Source organism: Salvelinus sp. IW2-2015, linkage group LG9 (genome assembly GCF_002910315.2).
Source record: "Salvelinus sp. IW2-2015 linkage group LG9, ASM291031v2, whole genome shotgun sequence".
Taxonomy (NCBI): domain Eukaryota; kingdom Metazoa; phylum Chordata; class Actinopteri; order Salmoniformes; family Salmonidae; genus Salvelinus; species Salvelinus sp. IW2-2015.
In genome coordinates, this window is record NC_036849.1 from 17,081,075 (window position 1) to 17,104,125 (window position 23,051).

Below are 23,051 nucleotides of genomic sequence, written 5' to 3' on the forward strand. Positions count from 1 at the left end.
CACACACACCACAACACACACACACACACACCACACACACACACAGGGTCTTAAAGCCAAATCAATGTGGAAGAAGGGAAGGCTCGGAGGTCCTGTGGTCTGCCATACCATACTGCTACATAAAAAGGTGCAGGATGCAATGTTAGCATTGGTTCCAATTGACAGAGGATTGGTCATGGTCAGTCTCCTGGTGGGAAATCCTGGTGAGAATGTGGCTATTGCACCAGCAAGAGGGCAAGAAAGGCCAGTGCTGGACAATAGAGCACTCAGAGGAATCTGGCTACAGTGGAACACACTCACAGTGGATCACAATCTCCCCTGTTTTAACTCTTCAACTACCAGATGTTCACATACTTAGCAGTGTCTATATGACCATTATATATACACTGGACAAAAATATAAACGCAACATGTTGCAAACGCACAAAAAGCTTCTTTCTCTCAGATATTGTGCACAAATTTGTTTATATCCCGGTTAGTGAGGCATTTCTCCTTTGCCAAGATAATCCATCCACCTGACATGTGTGGCATATCAAGAAGCTCATTAAACTGCATGATCATTACACAGGTGCTCTGTGTGCTGAGGACATAAAAGACCACTCTAAAATGTGCAGTTTTGTCACAACACAATGCCACAGATGTTCTCAAGTTGAGGGAGCGTTGCAATTGACATGCTGAATGCAGGAATGTCACCAGAGCTCTTGCCAGAGAACTGAATGTTAATTTATCTCCCATATGCCACCTCCAACATCGTTTTAGAGAATTTGGCAGTACGTCCAACTGGCCTCACAAGAGCAGACCATGTGTAACCACACCAGCCCAGGACCTCCATATCCGGCTTCTTGACCTGCGTGATCATCTGAGACTAGCCACCGCGACAGCTGATGAAACTGATGAGCATTTCTGCTGTAATAAAGCCCTTTTGTGGGGTAAAACGTATTCTTATAGGCTGGGCCTGGCTCCCCAGTGGGTGGACCCTCCCAGGTGGGCCTCCCAGGCACAGTCTTGTGAAATCCATAGATTAGGGCCAAATTAATTTGCATTTTATATTTTTGTTCAGTGTACCTTCCTTACTAAAAACAGGGTCTACATATAGTATGTCTTGGGAAACAGCTTTGTTCACTTTTTTGTTACATTTTTGTAGACCTGCCTATGCATTTTCTTTTAATTCTAAGTTTTTTTTATCATGGTCATGCATGGATGAGCTCTACTCTAATCAAATTGCAATTAGGACCTGAATCCGGGCCCCTACGCTAAACCAATTTTTGGCATGTAATATTTAATGCCACCACACCCAGTTTTCTCCAATTAGCCAGTCATCTGGCCAGCTGGGGCCTCAACTTTTTAGAGGGCGGTTCAGTGGAGAGGCTGGGTATTGAAGAGACCACTGGCTGACAGGCAGGGCAGTCACAGGGAGGGCCAGTGAGTCCTGCCAGTTCTCCAGAGGGGCCTTTGTGGCACAGACTCTGCCCAGATCAGCTTACCCTTTCACAGCCCAAGCCCCGTCTCCCACAGGCCTCAGCTCCAGCTGACAACAAGGCCCCAGCTGCTAATTATCCGGCTGATGGAGGGGTGGGACTGAAGTGGGACTGTCAAAGCTAAGGGTGGCAACACTCTCTAAAGAGATGTGGAGTGGGGTGGCCAAACAAGTTCCAAAAATGGTAGCATCAAACCATTTTTTATAATTTCAATATCTCTATCCAGTAGTACTACTCTTTACTAGAATTCAGTTAAATAACATTATCTCTATTTAATAAAGGCAATTCTTTCACAGAACAGGGATTGGTCTGTGTTCAGAACAGATGTGAAACAGCATTTTGCATCTTAGATGAGACCGAGACTGTAAGAACAACAGCAGAAACAAACCATTCAGTTACAGTACTTTGACCATTTGGTTCATAACGTTGGATGCTGTCCGTTTCACAGACTCAAACCCTGGTCACCAGAATCCTGTTGTCCAGTTGCTGCAGAGAGGAGAGAGAACAGAGTGTGCATTCAGAATTCACACTAATACACCTATTTTCATAATAATAATGAAACCAGCATTAGAACCCAAAATATGTGACTATGCAAGGTTTTGCAGAGGAATAGACCAGCACTGAATGCTGGCTACACATCATTGAGAACAGAGTCAAGTCTGGCACTCAAAAGTAACAACTGAAAAACATAATGAAAAGTTTCTGGTTTGTTTGGTTTTTAGATGCATCTCCATTGTCTAGAAAGAATCTGACTTACTTTGACTGTAAGGTCAGTGCAGAGAGGATCTGTAGGTCCTGGGAGCTGCCCTAAGAAACTCACAGTGCTGTCTAGTGACACCTCACTGGACTTGGGGAACTTCTGGCCTAAAGAGTGGCAGGGCAGAATAGGCATGTTGTTTTTCCATAAACAAAGGCTATTTCAACATGTAATATGGCTTAAACTGGGTCATTGCAAAGTGGTAAATGTTGTCGCCAGACCAATGAGACATGTGTGTGTGTGTGTGTGTGTGTGTGTGTGTGTGTGTGTGTGTGTGTGTGTGTGTGTGTGTGCGTGCCCGTGTGTGTGTGTGTAGTGAACTGGTAAAGGGTATGTTTTTTAAAAAGTTGCTGATTGCTCTAAAGCTCTTGAGCAACCCATCCTGTTGTCAGCCTGACTCCTGAGGACTGTGCAGTTACTGGCTTCCCACTGGCAGACATGGCATTGTTGGTTAAATAAGGCTTTCTACATTAATGGGCTCATTTTAACAAGCCTTTGCTAGAATGCCTTGAACCCATACCATAGGCATTCAACTAAATTGAGATGCTGCATTCTGGGCAATTTCTTTTGATTCATTGACTTGTGATCTACTTGACCTAACGGAGAATAAAAAGCATCTGATTTTTAAGAAGATCATGTAATAAAGTTTATGAATACCCATGGTCTTTCTCTTTCCATCATCTTTGCGCTCAACTGTGGAACCTACATGATATTATACAAAGCACAAAGGGGTACCACATTGATTTGCTCAGTTGTAGGAAAATGCTTAATTTTGGACCACTCGTTTTTTAAAGCTGTGGATTGTTTCAAATCATAAGCGTGTAGGCATATATGCCTATTTGGGTAGCCCACAATTTGTGCAGTGCAGGTAGCAATAGGCCGCGCTGATTATTGAGATGTGGCTGTCAGTGAAAGCAATGCATCTCAAATATGTGTGAAGATAATGTGTCTTGAGGAAAATGTTAAATGTTGAGACAAGAAGGGGAGGAGTGTGTGACAAAGACATTTGGCACATCTCTCTCCAGAATGTGCTCAGCTCTCCAGAATATGGTGAGCTGTCTCCTGTTAATTGTTTGCACTTTTATTGTTTATTTTTATAAATTCACCAGTAGTACATTTACAGTTAACCCCATCATTTGGTTACATACATTTCTGTTAATGCATGGATTAATTAGGCCTACAGTCATTTACTGTTCTTATTCTTGCAGTGGAAACGTTGTTTGCAGAGTTCACAACCTGATCCACGTGTGAGAAACAAGTTTTGGTTGTCATACCATCCTTTCTGAGTGTTGTACATTTTTTCATTGTGTTTTGTTTGGAATGCTCCATGTGAGCAACGAGCATGTGTCTGATTTCGCTGTCTTCTTAATGTTGATGGAGCGAGGGCGCCTGAGCACGCAGAGAAGTACTACTGGCCTGCTGCGGACAAATGTAGGAAAGTGCCCATTTGGGGATGTCCGACTTCTGATTGTCTTAATTCACCACGACTAGGGCTGTTGCGTGACCAGTCATGACTGCAGTAAAATTCTACGTGACCATTGGGTCATGGTAATCTCCTCTTATGCACTCTGGACATGTGTTAGTAGAACCCAACTCACTAATGATCAAAAGGTAGCTAATGGCCTGGTACTCAGGGCTCTATTGTCCCTCTAACCACGCTGACATCAATGCAAATGTAATTGAAAATCACATCAAACACTTATCAAAACAGTATCATGCTTTTAAAACTCACCTCACTGTGATTGATCAATTTGAAACTGAGTGGAAAACATGGTCAATGTGGATGTTGTTTCAAAGCCTAACACAACGAAATGGACAGCACTTTCTAAGGTGATGATCAATTTAAACACTCATACATATAAGGGGTTATGTGTATTCAGACCCCTTGACTTTTTACACATTTTGTTACATTACAGCCTTATTATAAAATGGATTAAAAAAATTTAAAAAATCCTCAGCAATCTACACACAATACCCCACAATGACAAAGTGAAAACAGGTTTTTAGAATTTTTTGCAAATGTATAAACATATCAAACAGAAATACCTTATTTACATAAGTATTCAGACCCTTTCTTTGAGACACGAAATTGAGCTCAGGTGCACCCTGTTTCCATTGATCATTCTTGAGATGTTTCTACAACCTGATTGGAGTCCACCTGTGGTAAATTCAATTGATTGGACATAATTTGGAAAGGCACACACCTGTCTATATACAGGGTGTGCCTCAGGGAGTTCAGGACCCAGTTGCACAGGGCGGGATTCAGACTCAGGGCCTAAGCTTAGTGATGAGCTTGTAGGGTACTATGGTATTCAAGGCTGAGCTGTAGTTCATGAACAGGATTCTTACATAGGTATTCCTCTTGTCCAGAGGCAATGGCGATTGTAGTGGGTCTAGGGTGTCGGGTAAGGTGAAGGTGATATGATCCTTAACTAGCCTCTCAAAGCACTTCATGATGACAGAAGTGAGTGCTACGGGGTGATAGTCATTTAGTTCAGTTACCTTCGCTTTCTCGGGTACAGGAACAATGGTGGACATCTTGATGCAAGTGGGGACAACAGACTGGGATGGGAGAGATTGAATATGTCCGTAAACACTCTAGCCAGCTGGTCTGCACATGCTCTGAGGGAGCGGCTAGGGATACGGGCTGCTCCCCCAGCACTGGAACTGTGTTTTCCTTGAAGCGGATAAAGAAGGTGTTTAGCTTGTCCAGAGCAAGGAATCGGTGTCCGTGACTTCGCTGGTTTTCCCTTTATAACCCGTAATTGGTGGTTTTTGGTTTTTGGTTTGGATAAGTTCTAATCGTCACAGTGGGAACAACATCCTCTATTCACTTCCTCTTATTCTCAGTGGCAACCCGGAACCTATCCCAGTCCGCATGATCAAAGCGATCTTGAAGCATAGATTTCGATTGGGCAGACCAACATTGAACAATCCTTAACACGGGTACTTCCTGTTTAAGTTTCTGCCTATAGGAAGGGAGGAGCAGAATGGAGGCGTGATCTGATTTGCTAAAGGGAGGGCAAGGAAGGGCCTTGTAGCCATTATTTACCTTTATTTAACTAGGCAAGCCAGTTAAGAACAAATTCTTATTTTCAGTGACGGCCTAGGAACAGTGGGTTAACTGCCTTTTTCAGGGGCAGAACGACAGATTTGTACCTTGTCAGCTCGGGGATTCAATCTTGCAACCTTTCGGTTACTAGTCCAACACCCTAACCACTAGGCTACCTGCCGCCCCACCATCCCGGAAGGGGGAGTAGCAATGGTCAAGAATTCTTGATGAGCGAGTAGCGCAGCTGATAAAACTTCTTTAGCGTTTTCCCCAGATTTGCTTTATTAAAGTCCCCAGTTACAATAAATGCAGTCTCAGGATAGGCAGTTTCCAGTTTGCATGAAGTCCAGAGCCGTCGCGGTGTCGGCTTGAGGGGAAATATACGCGGCTGTGACGACGAACAAAGAACATTTTCTTGGGAGGTAATGTGGTCGACATTTGATAGTAAGGTATTCCAGATCGGGAAAACAAAAGGACTTGAGTACCTGTACGTTACCACAATCACACCATGAGTAGTTAAATCATGAAACATATACCTCCGCTTTTTTCCTGGAGACTTATTTTATTCCTGTCCGCACAATGTACTGAGAACCCCGCTGGCTGTATGGACAGGGATAGTATATCCGAAGAAAGCCATGATTTCATGAAATGTACAGTCCCTGATGTCTCTCTAGAAGGAGATCTTCACCCTGAACTTGTCTACTTTATTGTCCAGGGACTGAACATTAGCGTGTAATATGCTCGGAAGCAGTGGATGGTATGCACGCTTCCTGAGTCGGACTAAAAGCCCACTTTATATTCCTCTTCTCCGTCAGTGGAGTCTTAGAGCAGCCCATAGTGAAAGAAACGTTCTGAGCAAATAATGTAAGAAATAAATACACAAAAAATACTACAAAGTTGGCTAGGTGCTAGGAACAGGGCGACCATGTCTGTTGGTGCCATCTTGTTCATCTCACCACCAGTGGGTGCTGCAGCACCTCCAGCACCTGTACTTCCCACAGCTATGGTGAGATGCAAGACTTCACTCTCACACAGTCACACACAGTACCTGTGCATGTGCACGGTTTTGCTTCACGCTCTTACAGCGTCGGAGCCACGGGACCAAAACAGTTGAAAAGTTGAGCCTTGAGCTTCTATACTCTTAGTTGTTGCGGAAATTGACCCACTATGCTGTTTACTTTCTTTGTCTACGTCATATTGCTGAGTATACCTTTAATCTCCTTACGCTTCGATCACACCGACAGCGTCATTGCGCAGAATAGTACGCAGCATTATCTGGATATGTATGCAACAAAAAATCAACATTCACCTTCTACAATTTCTGTCAAGCCATTTAAGCAGACAGTTTGACACAAACTTCGATAAATCCAATGTATGCACCACACCGAACGCACTGCAACTGCCTCTGCAACACAATGCTGCAAGGGGAACACAGCGTTTCATTGGAAATGAATGTAATTCTGGTGTACCAAAATGCAACGACAGTGTAGGACGAAGCGCTACCCTCACACTGTCAAGCCTTCTACGACATCCAGTGGTATGGATGGAGAACATGTTGTTGAGCTCTGTCTGTTTGACACACTAAACAAAAAACGTAATTTAGATTTATAGATATGTCATTTTATTTCTGCATTCAATTATTTAATACAATTTGTAGACTTCTTGATAGTACACTGTTCCAAAGATTTGTATGCTACTCCTCAGCAAATTAACTTCTATGAGTGTCGTAAAGTTGTTTTTCATGGGACAGTGAGCCCAAGGGCCGGTATTTATATGCCCTCCAAAGAAAGGACGGTGGACCAAGATTCAAAGGTCAGATTAGGAAGGAAGAGGTGGTGTTTGGTCGGTTGCGCCTTGGACATTGTACATTGAACTCATCATTGCATCTGGTTGGCAAGCATGTGAATGGTTTGTGTATCGAGTGTACGGTTGATGAAACACTGGAGCATGTGATGATGTGTTGTTGTAAGTACCGGTATGTGGAAGAGCGGGAAAGATTGATTGTGTAATAGTTTTATTGAGGGTTGGATGAGGATTGGGGGGGGGGGGGGGGGGGGGGAGGGGGGGGTGATTGACTACACAGTACAGTAGGTGGCGGCATGCACCTCTAATGTTTGTTTGCGAACCGCCATATTACCATAGAAGAAGAAGAAAAAGAAGAAGAAGTACAAGAATACGTTTTTCGCACAGTGCATGCTAGAGGTCGACCGATTATGATTTTTCAACGCCAATACCGATTATTGGATAACCAAAAAAGCCGATACCGATTAATCGAATGATTTTTATATATGTATTTGTAATAATGACAATTACAACAATACTGAATGAACAATGAACACTTTTATTTTAAGTTAATATAATACATAAATAAAATCAATTTAGTCTCAAATAAATAATGAAACATGTTCAATTTGGTTTAAATAATGCAAAAACACAGTGTTGGAGAAGAAAGTAAAAGTGCAGTATGTGCCATGTATAAAAGCTAACGTTTAAGTTCCTTGCTCAGAACATGAGAACATATGAAAGCTGGTAGTTCCTAATATATTCCCAGTTAAGAGGTTTTAGGTTGTAGTGCAGAAAGCAGAGCTTGTCTGTATGTTCCCCTGTCAGTCTGCTCCTCCGCTTATCATAAATGATCCCCACCTCACTGAACACTCTCTCGCTAGGGACTGAAGAAGATGGGGGACAGAGAAACTTCTTTGCCAGTGGAGCAAGTGATTGAAGTCTGTCCTCATTCTGCTTCCACCGCTCCAAAGGCAAACTGCTCTTTCTGTCAATGACAGGCTCTGTGAGGTAACGCTCCAACTCAATTTCAAAACTGCACTGGACTTCAGCCCTGCCCTCTTGGCTTCCAAGGATTCTAGCGTAGAGGCTTTCCACCAGACTGGGTGGCTGATCTATCTGGACTCTTTGCACCTGGATCTGAGTCCTCCTCTACACTAGTCCTTTCTGCTGTGGCTCTGGGATTTGGCTTCCTTAGTAGGTCAGATTCCTCCTTCAGCCACTCTTTTGCTTTCTCTAGTGCTGTCCCTGAGGTGAAAGCATAGCTTTTGTAACGTGGATCCAGGACAGTTGCCAGCACCAGGCACTTTGTCTCCTCGGCCTTGGGGAACCGCCTTGTCAGACTGTCCAACATGGTCTTCCGTAAAGTTTTGATGCCTTGAGTAGAAGAACCCTCCTGCTGCAGCATCAGCTTCAGCACTGACACACTGGGGATGATGCATGCGGCTGTAGAGTCGGAGTGGCTCATCTCCAGTGTCACCTCCTCCATAGGTGCCAGAGTCTCAATTAGGTTAGAGACAATGTCCCACTGTGCAGCAGACAAACTGCTGATGTGTCTGTATTCACCTGCATACACATTCAGTGCACGTCTCTATTCAAACATCCTCTGCAACATGTGTAGTGTTGAGTTCCAGCGAGTTTGAACTGCTTGGATGATGCTGTGTTTGGGAAGGCCAAGCTCTTCCTGAATGGCCCTCAGCCTCTGTTTGGCCAGTACAGAGTGGTCAAAGTGAGTTGCACAGCTCTTCAACATGGCATAATGTCTAGCACAGCTCTCTGACTGGATAGTCCATCATTGATTACAAGCTGTAGGGTGTTTGTACTGCAGCTGAAGTCTGGAAGCTCTGCCAGTCTCATAACTTCACCATGTTTGCCCCACTGTCCCAGAGGACAGGCACTACACATTCTGTGTGGATTTCCCAGTATTCCAACATGGTTAAAAACATCTCTCTGATGTACTTTCCTGTGTGTGATCCAGTCATAGTCTTGACATTCAGCACAACCTGCTTTCTTGTCCAGACATTGTCAATTAAATGTCCAGTAAGGCTCATCAGGGACTCTGTAGTGCCTGACCAGCAGTCAGTTGTGAATGCCATGTGTGGAGCATTCAATGGTGCCATCAGATTCTTCACTTTCATCACAGCTCTTTCATGTGTTTTATCTAGCATTTTTGTGCGGTATCATTTTTCATCTTTGATCCTGTACCGGGGTTTAGCAAGAGTAATCAGCCGCTGAAAACCAACGTTCGACACCACTGTGAATGACTGCTTGTCAGGGGCTATCATCTTAATAATTGCTTTATCCATCTTCTTAGGTCTTTGTCCTGCCATTTTGCTTGTTTATTAAAAAGTTGTACGATTGTAGCCTGCGATGTCTGTGACGTGTCTGTATCACTTTTTCCTTGCAAAGAATTTGCGTTTAGCTGTTTTCATCATTGCTTCCTTATGGGCTTTTGGATAGGTGTTCTTAAGGTGAATCCACAGGTTGCTGACCCCATGCTTACATCTTTATCACAAATAAGACACCTTGCTTTCCCTGGTGCCAATTCAATGTAATAGTCCCACGCTGGTGCTTTTCTCTGCCATCTGTAAAATTAATATAATCTTACACACACACACGCACAGCACTCTGAAGTGACAAGGATACTGAAGAGTCTGCTTAGGAGACACATATTCTCAACTGTTTGAATAATAAAACTAGAGTTTAAGTTACCTGTGATGAATGTTGAAAAGAAAAACTGTAATTTCTATATGCAGGAAATCCTATTTTAATAATGGGCATGGTAAGAATTGACTACCAAAGTGTGAGTCATAATTCCCATGACACCTTACAGCAAAATCTGAAAAGCGGTTCCTTCGTTCATTTATTCCATAGGATATTTTTAGATTCACTTCAAATAAGGTCTGTGTTTCGTGTAGGCTTACACCACCTTGACAATTTGATAACTGTGTAGATATACATAGGACAAGGTAACTCTGATCAATATAGGCTAAATATAAGCAAATTCTTTTTTTTGTAGAGTGGATTTATGAAAATATGTTGACAAACCTTACCTTATCCTAGCGAGATTTACACGAGTATCAAAACGCAGAGGAGGTTTAAGCCTGCACGAAACACAGACCTTATTTGAAGTAGATCAAGACATTCRCTATGGAAGACATGAACGGTAAAATAACGAAGGAACCCCTTTCAAGTTCAGCCGCAAGTTATTGTAGGAATTATGACACGTCGACTATTTCTCTCTATACCATTTGTATTTCATATAACTTTGACCATTGGATGTTCTTTTAGGCATTTTAGTATTGCCAGCCTAAACTCGGGAGTTGATTGGCTTGAAGTCATAAACAGCGCTGTGCCTCGAGCATTGCTAAGAGCTGCTGGCAAATGCAGTAAAGTGCTGTTTGAATGAATGCTCTATCAAATATCAAATCATAGACTTAATTATAATTTAATAAACAAACAGAAATATGAGCCTTTGGTCATTAAGATGGTCAAATCCAGAAACTGTAATTTCAGAAACAAAACGTTTCTTTCAGTGAAATACGGAACCGTTACGTGTTTTATTGAATGGTGGCAACCCTAAGTCTAAATATTGCTGTTACATTGCACAACCTTCAATGTTATGTCATAATTATGTAAAATGATGTAAAAATCATGGCTCTCTCCAGATATACTGTCCCCGTCCAAACAGCCAGCTGGGTTCTCAGTACATTGCGCAGACAGGAATAAAGAACTTTCTGGGAAGAAGAAAGGCAGTGGTGTATGTTTCATGACTAACTACTCATGGTATGATTGTGATAACGTGCAGAAACTCAAGTCCTTTTGTTCCCCCCAACCTAGAATACCTTACAATGAAATGCCGACCGTATTACCTCCCAAGAGAAATCTCTTTGGTTATAGTCACAACCGTGTATATTTTTCCCCATGCCGATATCACGATGGCCCTCAAGAAATTACACTGGACTTTGTGCAAACTGGAAACCACATATCCTGAGGCCTCATTTATTGTAGCTGGGGATTTTAACAAAGCAAATTTGAGGAAAACGATACAGAAGTTCTACCAACACATTGACTGTAGTACTCACTCTGGAAAAAGCTTGACCACTGTTACTCCCCCTTCCGGGATACAAGGCCCTCCCCCGTCCTCTCGTCGACAAATCAGACCACAACTCCATTTTGCTCAAACAGGAAGTACCCGTGCTAAGGTCTATTCAATCCTGGTCTGACCAATCGTAATCCGTGCTTCAAGATTGTTTTGATCACGCGGACTGGGATATATTCCGGGTAGCCTCTGAGAATAATATTGACGTATACACGGACATGGTAACTGAGTTCATCAGGAAGTGTATAGGGGATGTTGTTCCCACGGTGACTATTAAAACCTACCCAAACCAGAAACCGTGGCTAGATGGCAGCATTTGCGCAAAACTGAAAGCGCAAACCACAGCATTTAACCATGGCAAGGTGACTGGGAATATGGTTCAATACAAACATTCCCTCTGTAAGGCAATCAAACAGGCAAAACGTCAGTACAGAGACAAAGTGGAGTTGCATTCAACGGCTCAGACACAAGACATGTGTGGCAGGGTCTACAGACATTCAGGGATTACAAAGAGAAAACCAGCCAAGTCGTGGACACCGACATCTTGCTCCCGGACAAGCTAAACACCTTCTTCGCCCGCTTTGAAGATAACACAGTGCCACCAACGCGTCCCGCTCCCAAGGACTGTGGGCTCTCCTTCTCCATGGCCGATGTGAGTAACCCTCGCAAGGCTGCCGGCCCAGACGGCATCCCTAGCCGCGTCCTCAGATCATGCGCTGACCAGCTGGCTGGAGTGTTTACGGACATATTCAATCTCTCCCTATACCAGTCTGCTGTCCCCACTTGATTCAAGATGTCCACCATTGTTCCTCTACCCAAGAAAGCAAAGGTAACTGAACTAAATGACTATAGCCACTGTCGTAGAAATTCTAACCAAGTGAGAGAGACTTTGTTATTTCTTCAAAACAATGAAACTTTATTATTAATTATTGCAATAATGGAGCTGGTAAACAATCACCCGGAGGTGATCGCTGAGTACCCACGAGCAGATTTTGGTTACAGCTCTTTATAGCAAAGTTCTTCCTCCTGAATTTTCATGACAAACAACCGATGTGTGGAATGGGTCAAAGGTGAGGTTTTGTATGTGAGAAAGTAATATCCCCCAGCAAGATAGCATTTGCTGTGTAGACTATTCCAATTGAATAGAACCCAAGGTTTTGCCCCTAAGACAAGGTTCTTCTTATCAGCTATCCATACCAGAGCCATCTTCTCCCTGGTACCTCATAGTACACAAACACCAACTCATTCTATGGAATGCAGGCTGTAGGTTTTTAATCATCAAGCCATCATAAATCAATTGCCAGCCCAAGCCCCAGAGGCCCAACTCAGTCCACACAGACGCAAATGAGAGAGTACTGAGAAAAACCTTATTCTGAGAAAAACCTTATTCTGAGAAAAACCTTATTCGATGCGATATGCAACTTTTCAGGGAAGTTAGGAACCAATACACAGGCAGTTATGAAAGCAAAGGCTAGCTTTTTCAAACAGAAATTTGCATCCTGTAGCACAAACTCCAAAACGTTCTGGGACACTGTAAAGTCCATGGAGAATAAGAGCACCTCCTCCCAGCTGTCCACTGCACTGAGGCTAGGAAACACTGTCACCACCGATAAATCCACGATAATTGAGAATTTCAATAAGCATTTTACTACGGCTTGTCATGCTTTCCACCTGGCTACCCCTACCCCGGTCAACAGCCCTGCACCCCCCACAGCAACTTGCACAAACCTCCCCCATTTCTCCTTCACCCAAATCCAGGTAGATGATGTTCTGAAACAGTTGCAAAATCTGGACCCCTACAAATCAGCTGGGCTAGACAATCTGGACCCTCTCTTTCTAAAATTATCCGCCGCTATTGTTGCAACCCTTATTACCAGCCTGTTCAACCTCTCTTTTGTATCGTCTGAGATCCCCAAAGATTGGAAAGCTGCCGCGGTCATCCCCCTCTTCAAAGGGGGAGACACTCTAGACCCAAACTGTTACACACCTATATCTATCCTATCCTGCCTTTCTAAGGTCTTCGAAAGCCAAGTTAATAAACAGATCACCGACCATTTCGAATCCCACCGTACCTTCTCTGCTATGCAATCCGGTGTCCGAGCTGGTCATGGGTGCACCTCAGCCACGCTCAAGGTCCTAAACGTTATCATAACTGCCATCGTTAAAAGACAATACTGTGCAGCCGTCTTCATCAACCTGGCCAAGGCTTTCGACTCTGTCAATCACCACATTCTTATCGGCAGACTCAACAGCCTTGGTTTCTCAAATGACTGCCTCGCCTGGTTCACCAACTACTTCTCAGACAGAGATCAGTGTCAAATCGGAGGGCCTGTTGTCCGGACCTCTGGCAGTCTCTATGGGGGTGCCACAGGGTTCAATTCTCGGGCCAACACTATTCTCTGTATACATCAATGATGTCGCTCTTGCAGCTGGTGATTCTCTGATCCACCTCTACGCAGACGACACCATTCTGTATACTTTTGGCCCTTCTTTGGCCCCTGTGTTAACTAACCTCCAGACGAGCTTCAATGCCATACAACTCTCCTTCCGTGGCCTCCAACTGCTCTTAAATGCAAGTAAAACTAAATGCATGATCTTCAACCGATCGCTGCCCGCACCTGCCTGCCCGTCCAGCATCACTACTCTGGACGGTTCTGACTTAGAATATGTGGACAATTACAAATACCTAGGTGCCTGGTTAGACTGTAAACTCTCCTTCCAGACTCACATTAAGCATCTCCAATCCAAAATTAAATAGAGAATCGGCTTCCTATTTCACAACAAAGCATCCTTCACTCATCCTGCCAAACATACCCTCGTAAAACTGACTATCCTACCGATCCTTGACTTCGGCGATGTCATTTATAAAATAGTCTCCAACACWCTACTCAGTAAATTGGATGCAGTCTATCACAGTGCCATCCGTTTTGTCACCAAAGCCCCATATACTACCCACCACTGCGACCTGTATGCTCTCGTTGGCTGGCCCTCACTTGATATTCGTCGCCAAACCCACTGGCTCCAGGTCATCTATAAGTCTTTGCTAGGTAAAGCCCCGCCTTATCTCATCTCACTGGTCACCATAGCAGCACCCACCCATAGCACGCGCTCCAGCAGGTATATCTCACTGGTCGTCCCCAAAGCCTATTCCTCCTTTGGCCACCTTTCCATACAGTTCTCTGCTGCCAATGACTGGAACGAATTGCAAAAATCACTGAAGCTGGAGACTCATATCTCCCTCACTAACTTTAAGCATCAGCTGTCAGAGCAGCTCACAGATCACTGCACCTGTACATAGTCCATCTATAAATAGCCCATCCAACTCCCTCATCCCCATATTGTTATTTTTGTAATTATTTTTGCTCCTTTGCACCCCAATATCTCTACTTGCACATTCATCTTCTGCACATCTATCACTCCAGTTTTTAATTGCTAACTTGTAATTACTTCGCCACTATGGCCTATTTATTGCCTTACCTCCCTAATCTTACCTCATTTGCACACACTGTATATCAATTTTTCCCCATTGTGTTATTGACTGTACGTTTGTTTATTCCATGTGTAACTCTGTGTTGTTGTTTGTGTCGCACTGCTTTGCTTTATCTTGGCCAGGTCGCAGTTGTAAATGAGAACTTGTTCTCAACTGGCCTACCTGGTTAAATAAAGGTGAAATAAAATAAATAAAATAAAACAGTATTATAACATAATCTTGTAATTTTCTACCATACCCCATAGCACTCACTTCTGTCATCATGAAGTGCTTTGAGAGGCTAGTTAAGGAACATTTCACCTCTGCCCTAGACCCACTTCAATTTGCATACCGCTCCAATATATCCACAGACGATGCAATTGCCATCGCACTGCACACTGCCCTATCCCATCTGGACAAGAGGTATACCTATGTAAGAATGCTGTTTATTGACTATAGCTCAGCATTCAACACCATAGTACCCTCCAAACTCGTCATTAAGCTCGAGGCCCTGGGTCTGAACCCCGCCCTGTGCAACTGGGTCCTGGACTTCCTGACGGGCAGCATCCAGGTGGTGAAGGTAGGAAACAACACCTCCATTTCACTGATCCTCAACACAAAGGGTGCATGCTTAGCCCCCTCCTGTACTCCCTGTTCAGCAATGACTGCATGGCCACGCACGCCTCCAACTCAATCATCAAGTTTGCAGACGACACAACAGTAGTAGGCCTGACTACCAACAATGATGAGACAGCCTACAGAGAGGAGGTGAGGGCCCTGGTGGAGTGCTGCCAGGAAAATAACCTCTCCCTCAATGCCAACAAAACAAAGGAGCTGATCATGGACTTCAGGAAACAGCAGAGGGAGCATGCCCCTATCTACATCGACGGGACTCCAGTGGAGAAGGTGAAAAGCTTCCTCGGCGTACACATCACTGACTATCTGAAATGATCCACCGACACAGACAGTGTGTTGATGAAGGCGCAGCTGCGCCTCTTCAACCTCAGGAGGCTGAAGAAATTTGGCTTGGCCCCTAAGACCCTCACAAACTTTTACAGATTCACAATTGAGAGCAACCTGTCGGGCTGTATCACCGCCTGGTACGGCAACTCTACCGCCGCATCTGCAGGGCACTCCAGAGGGTGGTGTGGTCTGCCAAACGCATCCCCAGGGGCGCACTGCCTGCCCTCCAGGACACCTACAGCACCAGATGTCACAGGAAGGCCAAAAAGATCATCAAGGACCTCAACCACCCGAGCCACGGCCTGTTCACCCCGCTACCATCCAGAAGGTAAGGTCAGTACCGTTGCATCAAAGCTCCCTATGAGGGGAAACATCAAAGCCACAGAAAAGCCAGCAAGATTAGGAAGGAGGAAAAGGAGACCAGTAGCACAGTTTTCTTTGGTGTATTGAAAGTACTTGTGGCATTATAGTGGCCAGTGGAAATTAACAGAAAATTACCACACCCTAGCTCTTGACCTGTACTAAACTAGAGCTATTACAAACAAAAAAACAGCTTGCTTCTGTCCTTGTTTCTTAGAAGACTAAACAAAGGCACAAGGAGAGTAAGACTACACAAACTGAATCTTCATCATAAACCCTTTATAAGGGCTATATACAGTAGCCTAGAAGCTTCAGAAATCATTGGAAAAGTTGACACCTCTCACTCAATTCAAGAACGAAATGCACCTGACCCTGTTCTTGTTGTGTGTTCAACATTGTGGACCCAGGTGTTTGATAGCTGGCCAGTTCCACTTTGTCTCTCTAGTCCTGCTAAGAGCTTCAATCTGGGCTTCATTGAGGTGGAGAGGAGTGTTGCAAAAAGCAATTTCCTGTTATGGTAAAAGGAGACCTGAAGTGCAATAGATCTTTTCAATGTTGAAGGGAACTAGGGAACATAAGAGATCTTCTGTGTGCTTCTCACCAAACAAAATATATTTTTTGAAATACTTTCTCCTTGAAGCTAGATCAAATGGCCATTGAGGGAACACATATTTCCATTAAGATTAAGTATTGAAATTGAGGTCTTTGGGTCCTTGAAAAAATATATAAAAATACCATCCCACTGGGCACAGACATCAGTTCAAAGTGTAGTTTTGACTTACATTTGGTTGAAAACATTAATATATATCACTATGTCATTGGATTTAGGTTAAAAGTTGGGTGAAAAAAGACAAAATGCTGATGTTATTTTGATGACTGAGAATTCAATCAGTTTTCCACGTTGATTCAACGTCATCACATTGATTTTGTTGGTTGAAATGACGTGGAAACAACGTTGATTCAACCAGTTTTTGCCCAGTGAGATGTATTAATCATAATAATGAAATAAGATTGAAAACTAACAAATCGATTAAAGCCACTTTGGTTCCTTGAAAAGTATTATCTTTTTACCTTTATTTAACTAGGGAAGTCAGTTAACAACAAATTCTTATTTCCAATGACAGTGGGCTAACTGCCTTGTTCAGGGGCAGAACAACAGATTTTTACCTTGTCAGCTCGGGATTTGATCCAGCAACCTTTCGATTACTGGTCCAACCTTCTAACCACTAGGCTACCTGCCGCCCCTAAATCTAAATACCATGTAATCCTAAGACTTATTTAAGATTGAAAAGAAAACAATCTCTCTCTGAAGATGGCATAAGACAAATGTATTATTTTGAATGTGCTTTCTCACCTTCTGAACATTACACTGGTGTTGCACCAAGCACGTTAGTCCTTTCCACACCTGGATTATCACTATCATCCCTAGAGGGCGCCCCATGCTGTGGCTTCAAACATATTGGAATAAGAGACTGACGCACTGCCACAACACATTTCTTTGTTATGGAAAACAGAATGGTTCCCACAATGAGACTTATTTTAACCACAGTGACAAAATGATCAATTATCAGGTGAGAGAGAACAGCTCTACACAGAAGCAGCAAAACATTTATTTTATCATGGTAAGGATGCCAGCTGCTATTCACAATCATATGAATACGTTCAGGTGATAGTTTAACAGTGGTGGTGGACACATTTTCTGAAACACTTTGCTTATGACATACAGTGGCAAGAAAAAGTATGTGAACTCTTTGGAATTACCTGGATTTCTGCATAAATTAGTTATGAAATTTGATCTGATCTTCATCTTAGTCACAACAATAGACAAACACAGTGTGTTTAAACTAATAACACACAAATTGTTGTATTGTTCTTGTCTATATTGAATACATAATTTAAACATTCACAGTGTAGGTTGGAAAAAGTATGTGAACCCCTAGGCTAATGACTTTTCCAAAAGCTAGTTGGAGTCAAAGGTCAGTTAACCTTGAGTCCAATCAGTGAGACGAGATTGGAGATGTTGATTAGAGCTGCCCTGCCCTATAAAAAATGCTCACAAAATGTGAGTTTGCTATTCACAAGAAGCATTGCCTGATGTGAACCACGCCTCGAACAAAAGAGATCTCAGAAGACTTAAGATTAAGAATCGTTGACTTGCACAGCGCAGAATACTCAATGTTAAGAAGAATCATAGAGTGTCAGCTAAAGACTTACAGAAATCTTTGGAACATGCTAACATCTCTGTTGATGAGTCTACGATACGTAAAACACTAAACAAGAATGGTGACCATGGGAGGACACCATGGAAGAAGCCACTGCTGTCCAAAAAAACATTGCTGTACGTCTGAAGTTTGCAAAGGTGCACCTGGATGTTCGCAAAATATTCTGTGGACAGATGAAACTACAGTTGAGTTGTTTGGAAGGAACACACATTACTATGTGAGGAGAAAAAAAAGGCACAGCACACCAACATCAAAACTTCATCCCAACTGTAAAATATGGTGGAGGGAGCATCGTGGTTTGGGGCTGCTTTGATGCCTCAGGGCCTGGACAGCTTGCTATCATCGACAGAAAAATTAATTCCCAAGTTTATCAAGACATTTTGCAGTAGAATGTTAGGCTATCTGTCTGCCAATTGAAGCTCAACAGAAGTTGGGTGATGCATCAGGACAACAACTCAAAACACAGAAGTAAATCAACAACAGAAGAAAATACACCTTCTGGAGTGTCCCAGTCAGTCCTGACCTCATCCCGATTTAAAATGCTGTGGCAAGACCTCGAGAGCGGTTCACACCAGACATCCTAAGAATATTGCTGAACTGAAACAGTTTTGTTAAGATGAATGGTTCAAAATTCCTCTTGACCGTTGTGCAGGTCTGATCCCCAACTACAGAAAACGTTTGGTTGAGATTATTGCTGCCAAAGGAGGGTCAACCAGTTACTAAATCCAAGGGTTCACATACTTTTCCCACCCTACTCTGTGAATGTTTACACGGTGTGTTCAATAAAGACATGAAAACATATAATTGTTTGTGTGTTATTAGTTTAAGCCGACTGTGTTTGTTTATTGTTGTGACTTAGATGGGGCCAGTAATCGAAAGGTTGCTGGATCGAAACCCTGAGCTGACAAGGTAAAAATCTGTCGTTCTGCCCCTGAACAAGGCAGTTAACCCACTGTTCCCGGTAGGCCGTCACTGTAAATAAGAATTTGTTCTTAACTGACTTGCATAGTTAAATAAAGGTTACATTTTAATTTTTTAAAGATCAGATAAAATTTTATGACCAATTTATGCAGAAATCCTGGTAAGGAAAGGATTCACATTTTCTTAATTGACATTTTGTAATTGATAACAAACCAATATTTAACTTTGCCATGCGATCATACAGTAACATGCAAACATTTTAACAAATAAATTAGATACAATTTCAGTTTTTTCTAAATAAAGTGTCCATGAAAAGTTAATTAGCATTTTGCAACATGAGATTGGAGATCCAGTTTAATCCAGATTACTAAACCTCATAAACAGCTCCTAGTCCAGTTCAGGTTCCCAAATCACGCTCTCCACATGATATAGACCACTGGGCACAGACGTCAAGTCAACGTCTATTCCATGATGGTTCAACGTAATTTCATTGAAATGATGTGGAACAACGTTGATTCAACCAATGCCCCACCTCTGCCAGTCTACCAGAGGCCTGGGCCTCATGTCCCACCTACTAGCCCTCTCACTATCCCCTAAAGAGATCAAGTGTTTGGGAACTGGATCTCCTTGTTTCTCTGTCTTACAGTCCAGCATCCAAGGTAAGGTTTTCCTCAAAGTCGGTCCACCGTCCATCTCCCCTGCCTCTGTCTGTGAGAGTATTTGTTTTCTGGTGAGGACTCCTGATGCCTCCCCAAGCCATGTCTCTGTTGATCAGCTCCTCATCCCTACACAGGCGCTGTGGTTGTGGTCCAGGCTGGTACTGTTGTCTCTCTCCTTGCTCTGGGGGAAGGGGGCTTTGTTGGAGGATCTCCCTGAGGGCAAGGCTCTCTCCTGTCATCCGATCCCAAAATATGTCCCCTAGCGTTGGCCTGTTCAGTAGATGCAGTGTCTGTATCCCTTTGCTGCTTGGTGCTCCAACTATAGAGGCCAAGAGAGAAAGACAATAATACAAGTACACCATTTATCTATGGACTGTATGCGTCAGTTAGAACATGTTCAAGTTGGTGGGGGTGGTACAAAATGTCTCCAGTCTCACAATTATCTGTATAGATGATCCTCTCGTGTTCCCGCTGTTCTCTGACTTGTCTCTGGTGGGCATGTTGACTGAGGACCATCTGTGCCTCCAGGAGACCTCCCTATCCAGCACAACCCAACCCACACAACCAGAAAGACCACACCATTCATGGGTCACCAACAAATGGTCGTTTGAAATATAATATAGTCACATTCCACGGTATACACATAATGCACCAACGATATGTTACAGAAAATTCACCCAAAATATGCTATAGAAAATAATTGGATCTCTAGATCATGCCCTAAGCAATGAAACATGAACATTTACAAAATATGATCAGTCTGTCAGTTTGCGAGGGAGTGTATGTCCGCATACATGCTTGTGTGTGTTTGCCTGGTCATGGGGATTTTCCTGTTCCCCGTACCCTGAAAGAGCATCCCATTGAGGGCTAGTCATGGCTGTGGCCCACCCCACTTTCCATTCCACCAGCACTGTAGTCAGGCCCACCGGAACAGGAGGGGCCCGGGCTGGCAGTTCCATCTCTCTCTCTCTCTCTCTCTCTCTCTCTCTCTCTCTCTCTCTCTCTCTCTCTCTCTCTCTCTCTCTCTCTCTCCTCTCTCTCTCTCTCTCTCTCTCTCTCCTCTCCTCTCTCTCTCTCTCTCTCTCTCTTCTCTCTCTCTCTCTCTCTCTCTCTCTCTCTCTCTCTCTCTCTCTCTCTCTCTCTCTCACTCACTCACTCACTCACTCACTCACTCACTCACTCACTCACAGACCAAGCACAATGCTATCTTGCTGAGGACGCTACGCACCTTCCCACGTACATTTCCTCTTATAACAACTGAGTAACTTAAGCATGTCAATCCATTACAGTATCTATCTGCACCTGTAGCTGGCGGCCGGTGCCACCGTGTGCCCCCTGGCTGGGTGTAGAAAAGTGGAGGACACCCCCATCTCTCCAGTCCCTGCCCTGTGACAATAGGGAACAAATCAAACTGAAGCATTAAGGCCATTTAAACAGATTCAAAATTGACACTATACTGAAATACAATTTATCTCACATAGAGATAGGAAAATAACAAAGTAGGAATTTAGTAACAGTTGAACAAGAATGCTAGTAATAGTTTGTTGTACAATTTTAGTGAAAGCTATACTGTTCTGACCTGTAGTCTCCGTGGTGGCTGAGAATGAATGATGCTTGGATGCCAAATGTTGATTTGACTTTGTGGGAGGCTGCATGATACTTATGATGATACTTACACACACGCACATGCACACATAGACACACAATACAGTTCATCCTTCATGAGGATGACAACAACATTTTGAATAATGTTCTGCTTGTATACCAACCTGTAGATAGTGGTGGGAAGGTTGCAGGGTTTTCCAGTTTCAGTGGGGGCAGCTGGGTAGTCCTCCTATGTCCCAGCGGCTCATGTTGTTGCTCCAGTGGGGTTGGTGTGGCAGGGATGGTCCAATGTGAAGTGGGATGACTGGCCTGCTGGTCCAGGTCTCCCTCTGTCTGACTGTGACACGGGGCCACCTGACTGAGCCTGGACCTGGAGCCTGTAGAGCCCATACTCCACTACTAGACCTCTGCTATGGCCGTCAGGCTGCTATGCTATGCTAGGCTTTTGCTTTTAGCGAAAGTCTGTTGGTCAGCCAAGCAGGAATTGGTTAATAAATTACCTTTAGTATTGAAATCAGAGGAACTTGTCTCATCTCACTTGTTTTGGAGTCCTCCGCTCAGGTTCTCTCATTCGCTTGGCTGTATGTGGTGTGGCATGCTCCGCCACGGCTGCTACGGCTCTTGATATACTGTAGTTGACTTTTCTTTCTTGATAAATTAGCATAGCCCTTTAGTATGATACCATGAATTACATCATAACTTTATTTGTTAGTTGAGGTGGCATACCTCTCAGCTATCCATTTGTCATCTATAGCTATCAATCAAAGCGGGCTTCAAATCCTCCCACTGGCAACATGAGCATTTCCCCTCTGAAACCATCTCTCTGTATGTTGCAACTGTACAAGTGCAGTAACCAGTTTTAGTTGTGGTTAACATGGAAGGTGTGTGCAACCTCCCTGTCTTTATACTTTTTCATTATAATGAGCTGTTTCTATGGAAACTCTCCCTACAGGTTACTTTGTAACTCCAAGTTAATGCTTGAAAGACCCTGTTCTTTTTTCGAGCCTCATATCTCCTCCCCTCCCCGTTCCAAACTGCCCAGGCATGGGTAGAGAATCAGAGACAGAGCTGCCTCAACAACATACACTCTACTTTCCCAGGATTCCGTTTTCAACAAGGAAGTCATTCACAGCAGGAAATAAGGGTAAATGTTGGAGCATGACTTTTCCAAAAATGAGGAAGTTCAGACTACCTGCATAACATGGAGATGTTTCCTTCTCTCCTGTCTCAGTGTGTGGATATGTAAATATATCAGTGATTAGGGTTTAAAGGCCTCCCTACGTTCCTCCTACTCCTCTTTTCTCGCTCGTTTGGTTTAATGAGGCAGCAGCCACAACAGTCTGTGTCTGTGAATCTGTCGCTTCAGCAAATGCTTCATTAGAGGGCATGTCTCACTGACAGTCCACCAGCCATCACAGCACTGACTGGGGACTGAGCTCTGTGTCTCAGCCTCAGAGGAGAACAGCTCCAACAAACACACTCCACTTCGTCTCCAGGAATAAAGCAATGCAAGTGCCCTGAAATGAATTTAACATTAAGTTGTTCCGTCTTTCATATTGGTTTCATTGTATTTCTATCACACTGAAAGGCTGCTGTTTTTCCTGCTACCTTCACATGAATCAGTGCTAGGTTGCTGCTTGGCTATATAAGCCTTTATCCCATAATTACCAGAGATATCTATG

The 23,051-nt window shown here is 43.5% G+C and overlaps 1 long non-coding RNA gene and 1 pseudogene across 1 annotated transcript; both read right to left on the reverse strand.

The window, feature by feature from the left end:
- Nucleotides 1–7,788: 7,788 nt before the first annotated feature.
- Nucleotides 7,789–9,398, reverse strand: LOC111969016 (zinc finger BED domain-containing protein 4-like; annotated as a pseudogene).
- An 8,042-nt stretch (nucleotides 9,399–17,440) lies between these two features.
- Nucleotides 17,441–22,253, reverse strand: LOC139028234 (uncharacterized). The gene is made up of 4 exons (XR_011480419.1): nucleotides 21,534–22,253; nucleotides 21,067–21,150; nucleotides 20,202–20,301; nucleotides 17,441–20,083 (listed from the first exon to the last, which is right to left on the reverse strand). It is a non-coding gene; the product is annotated as an uncharacterized lncRNA (long non-coding RNA).
- Nucleotides 22,254–23,051: the final 798 nt, after the last annotated feature.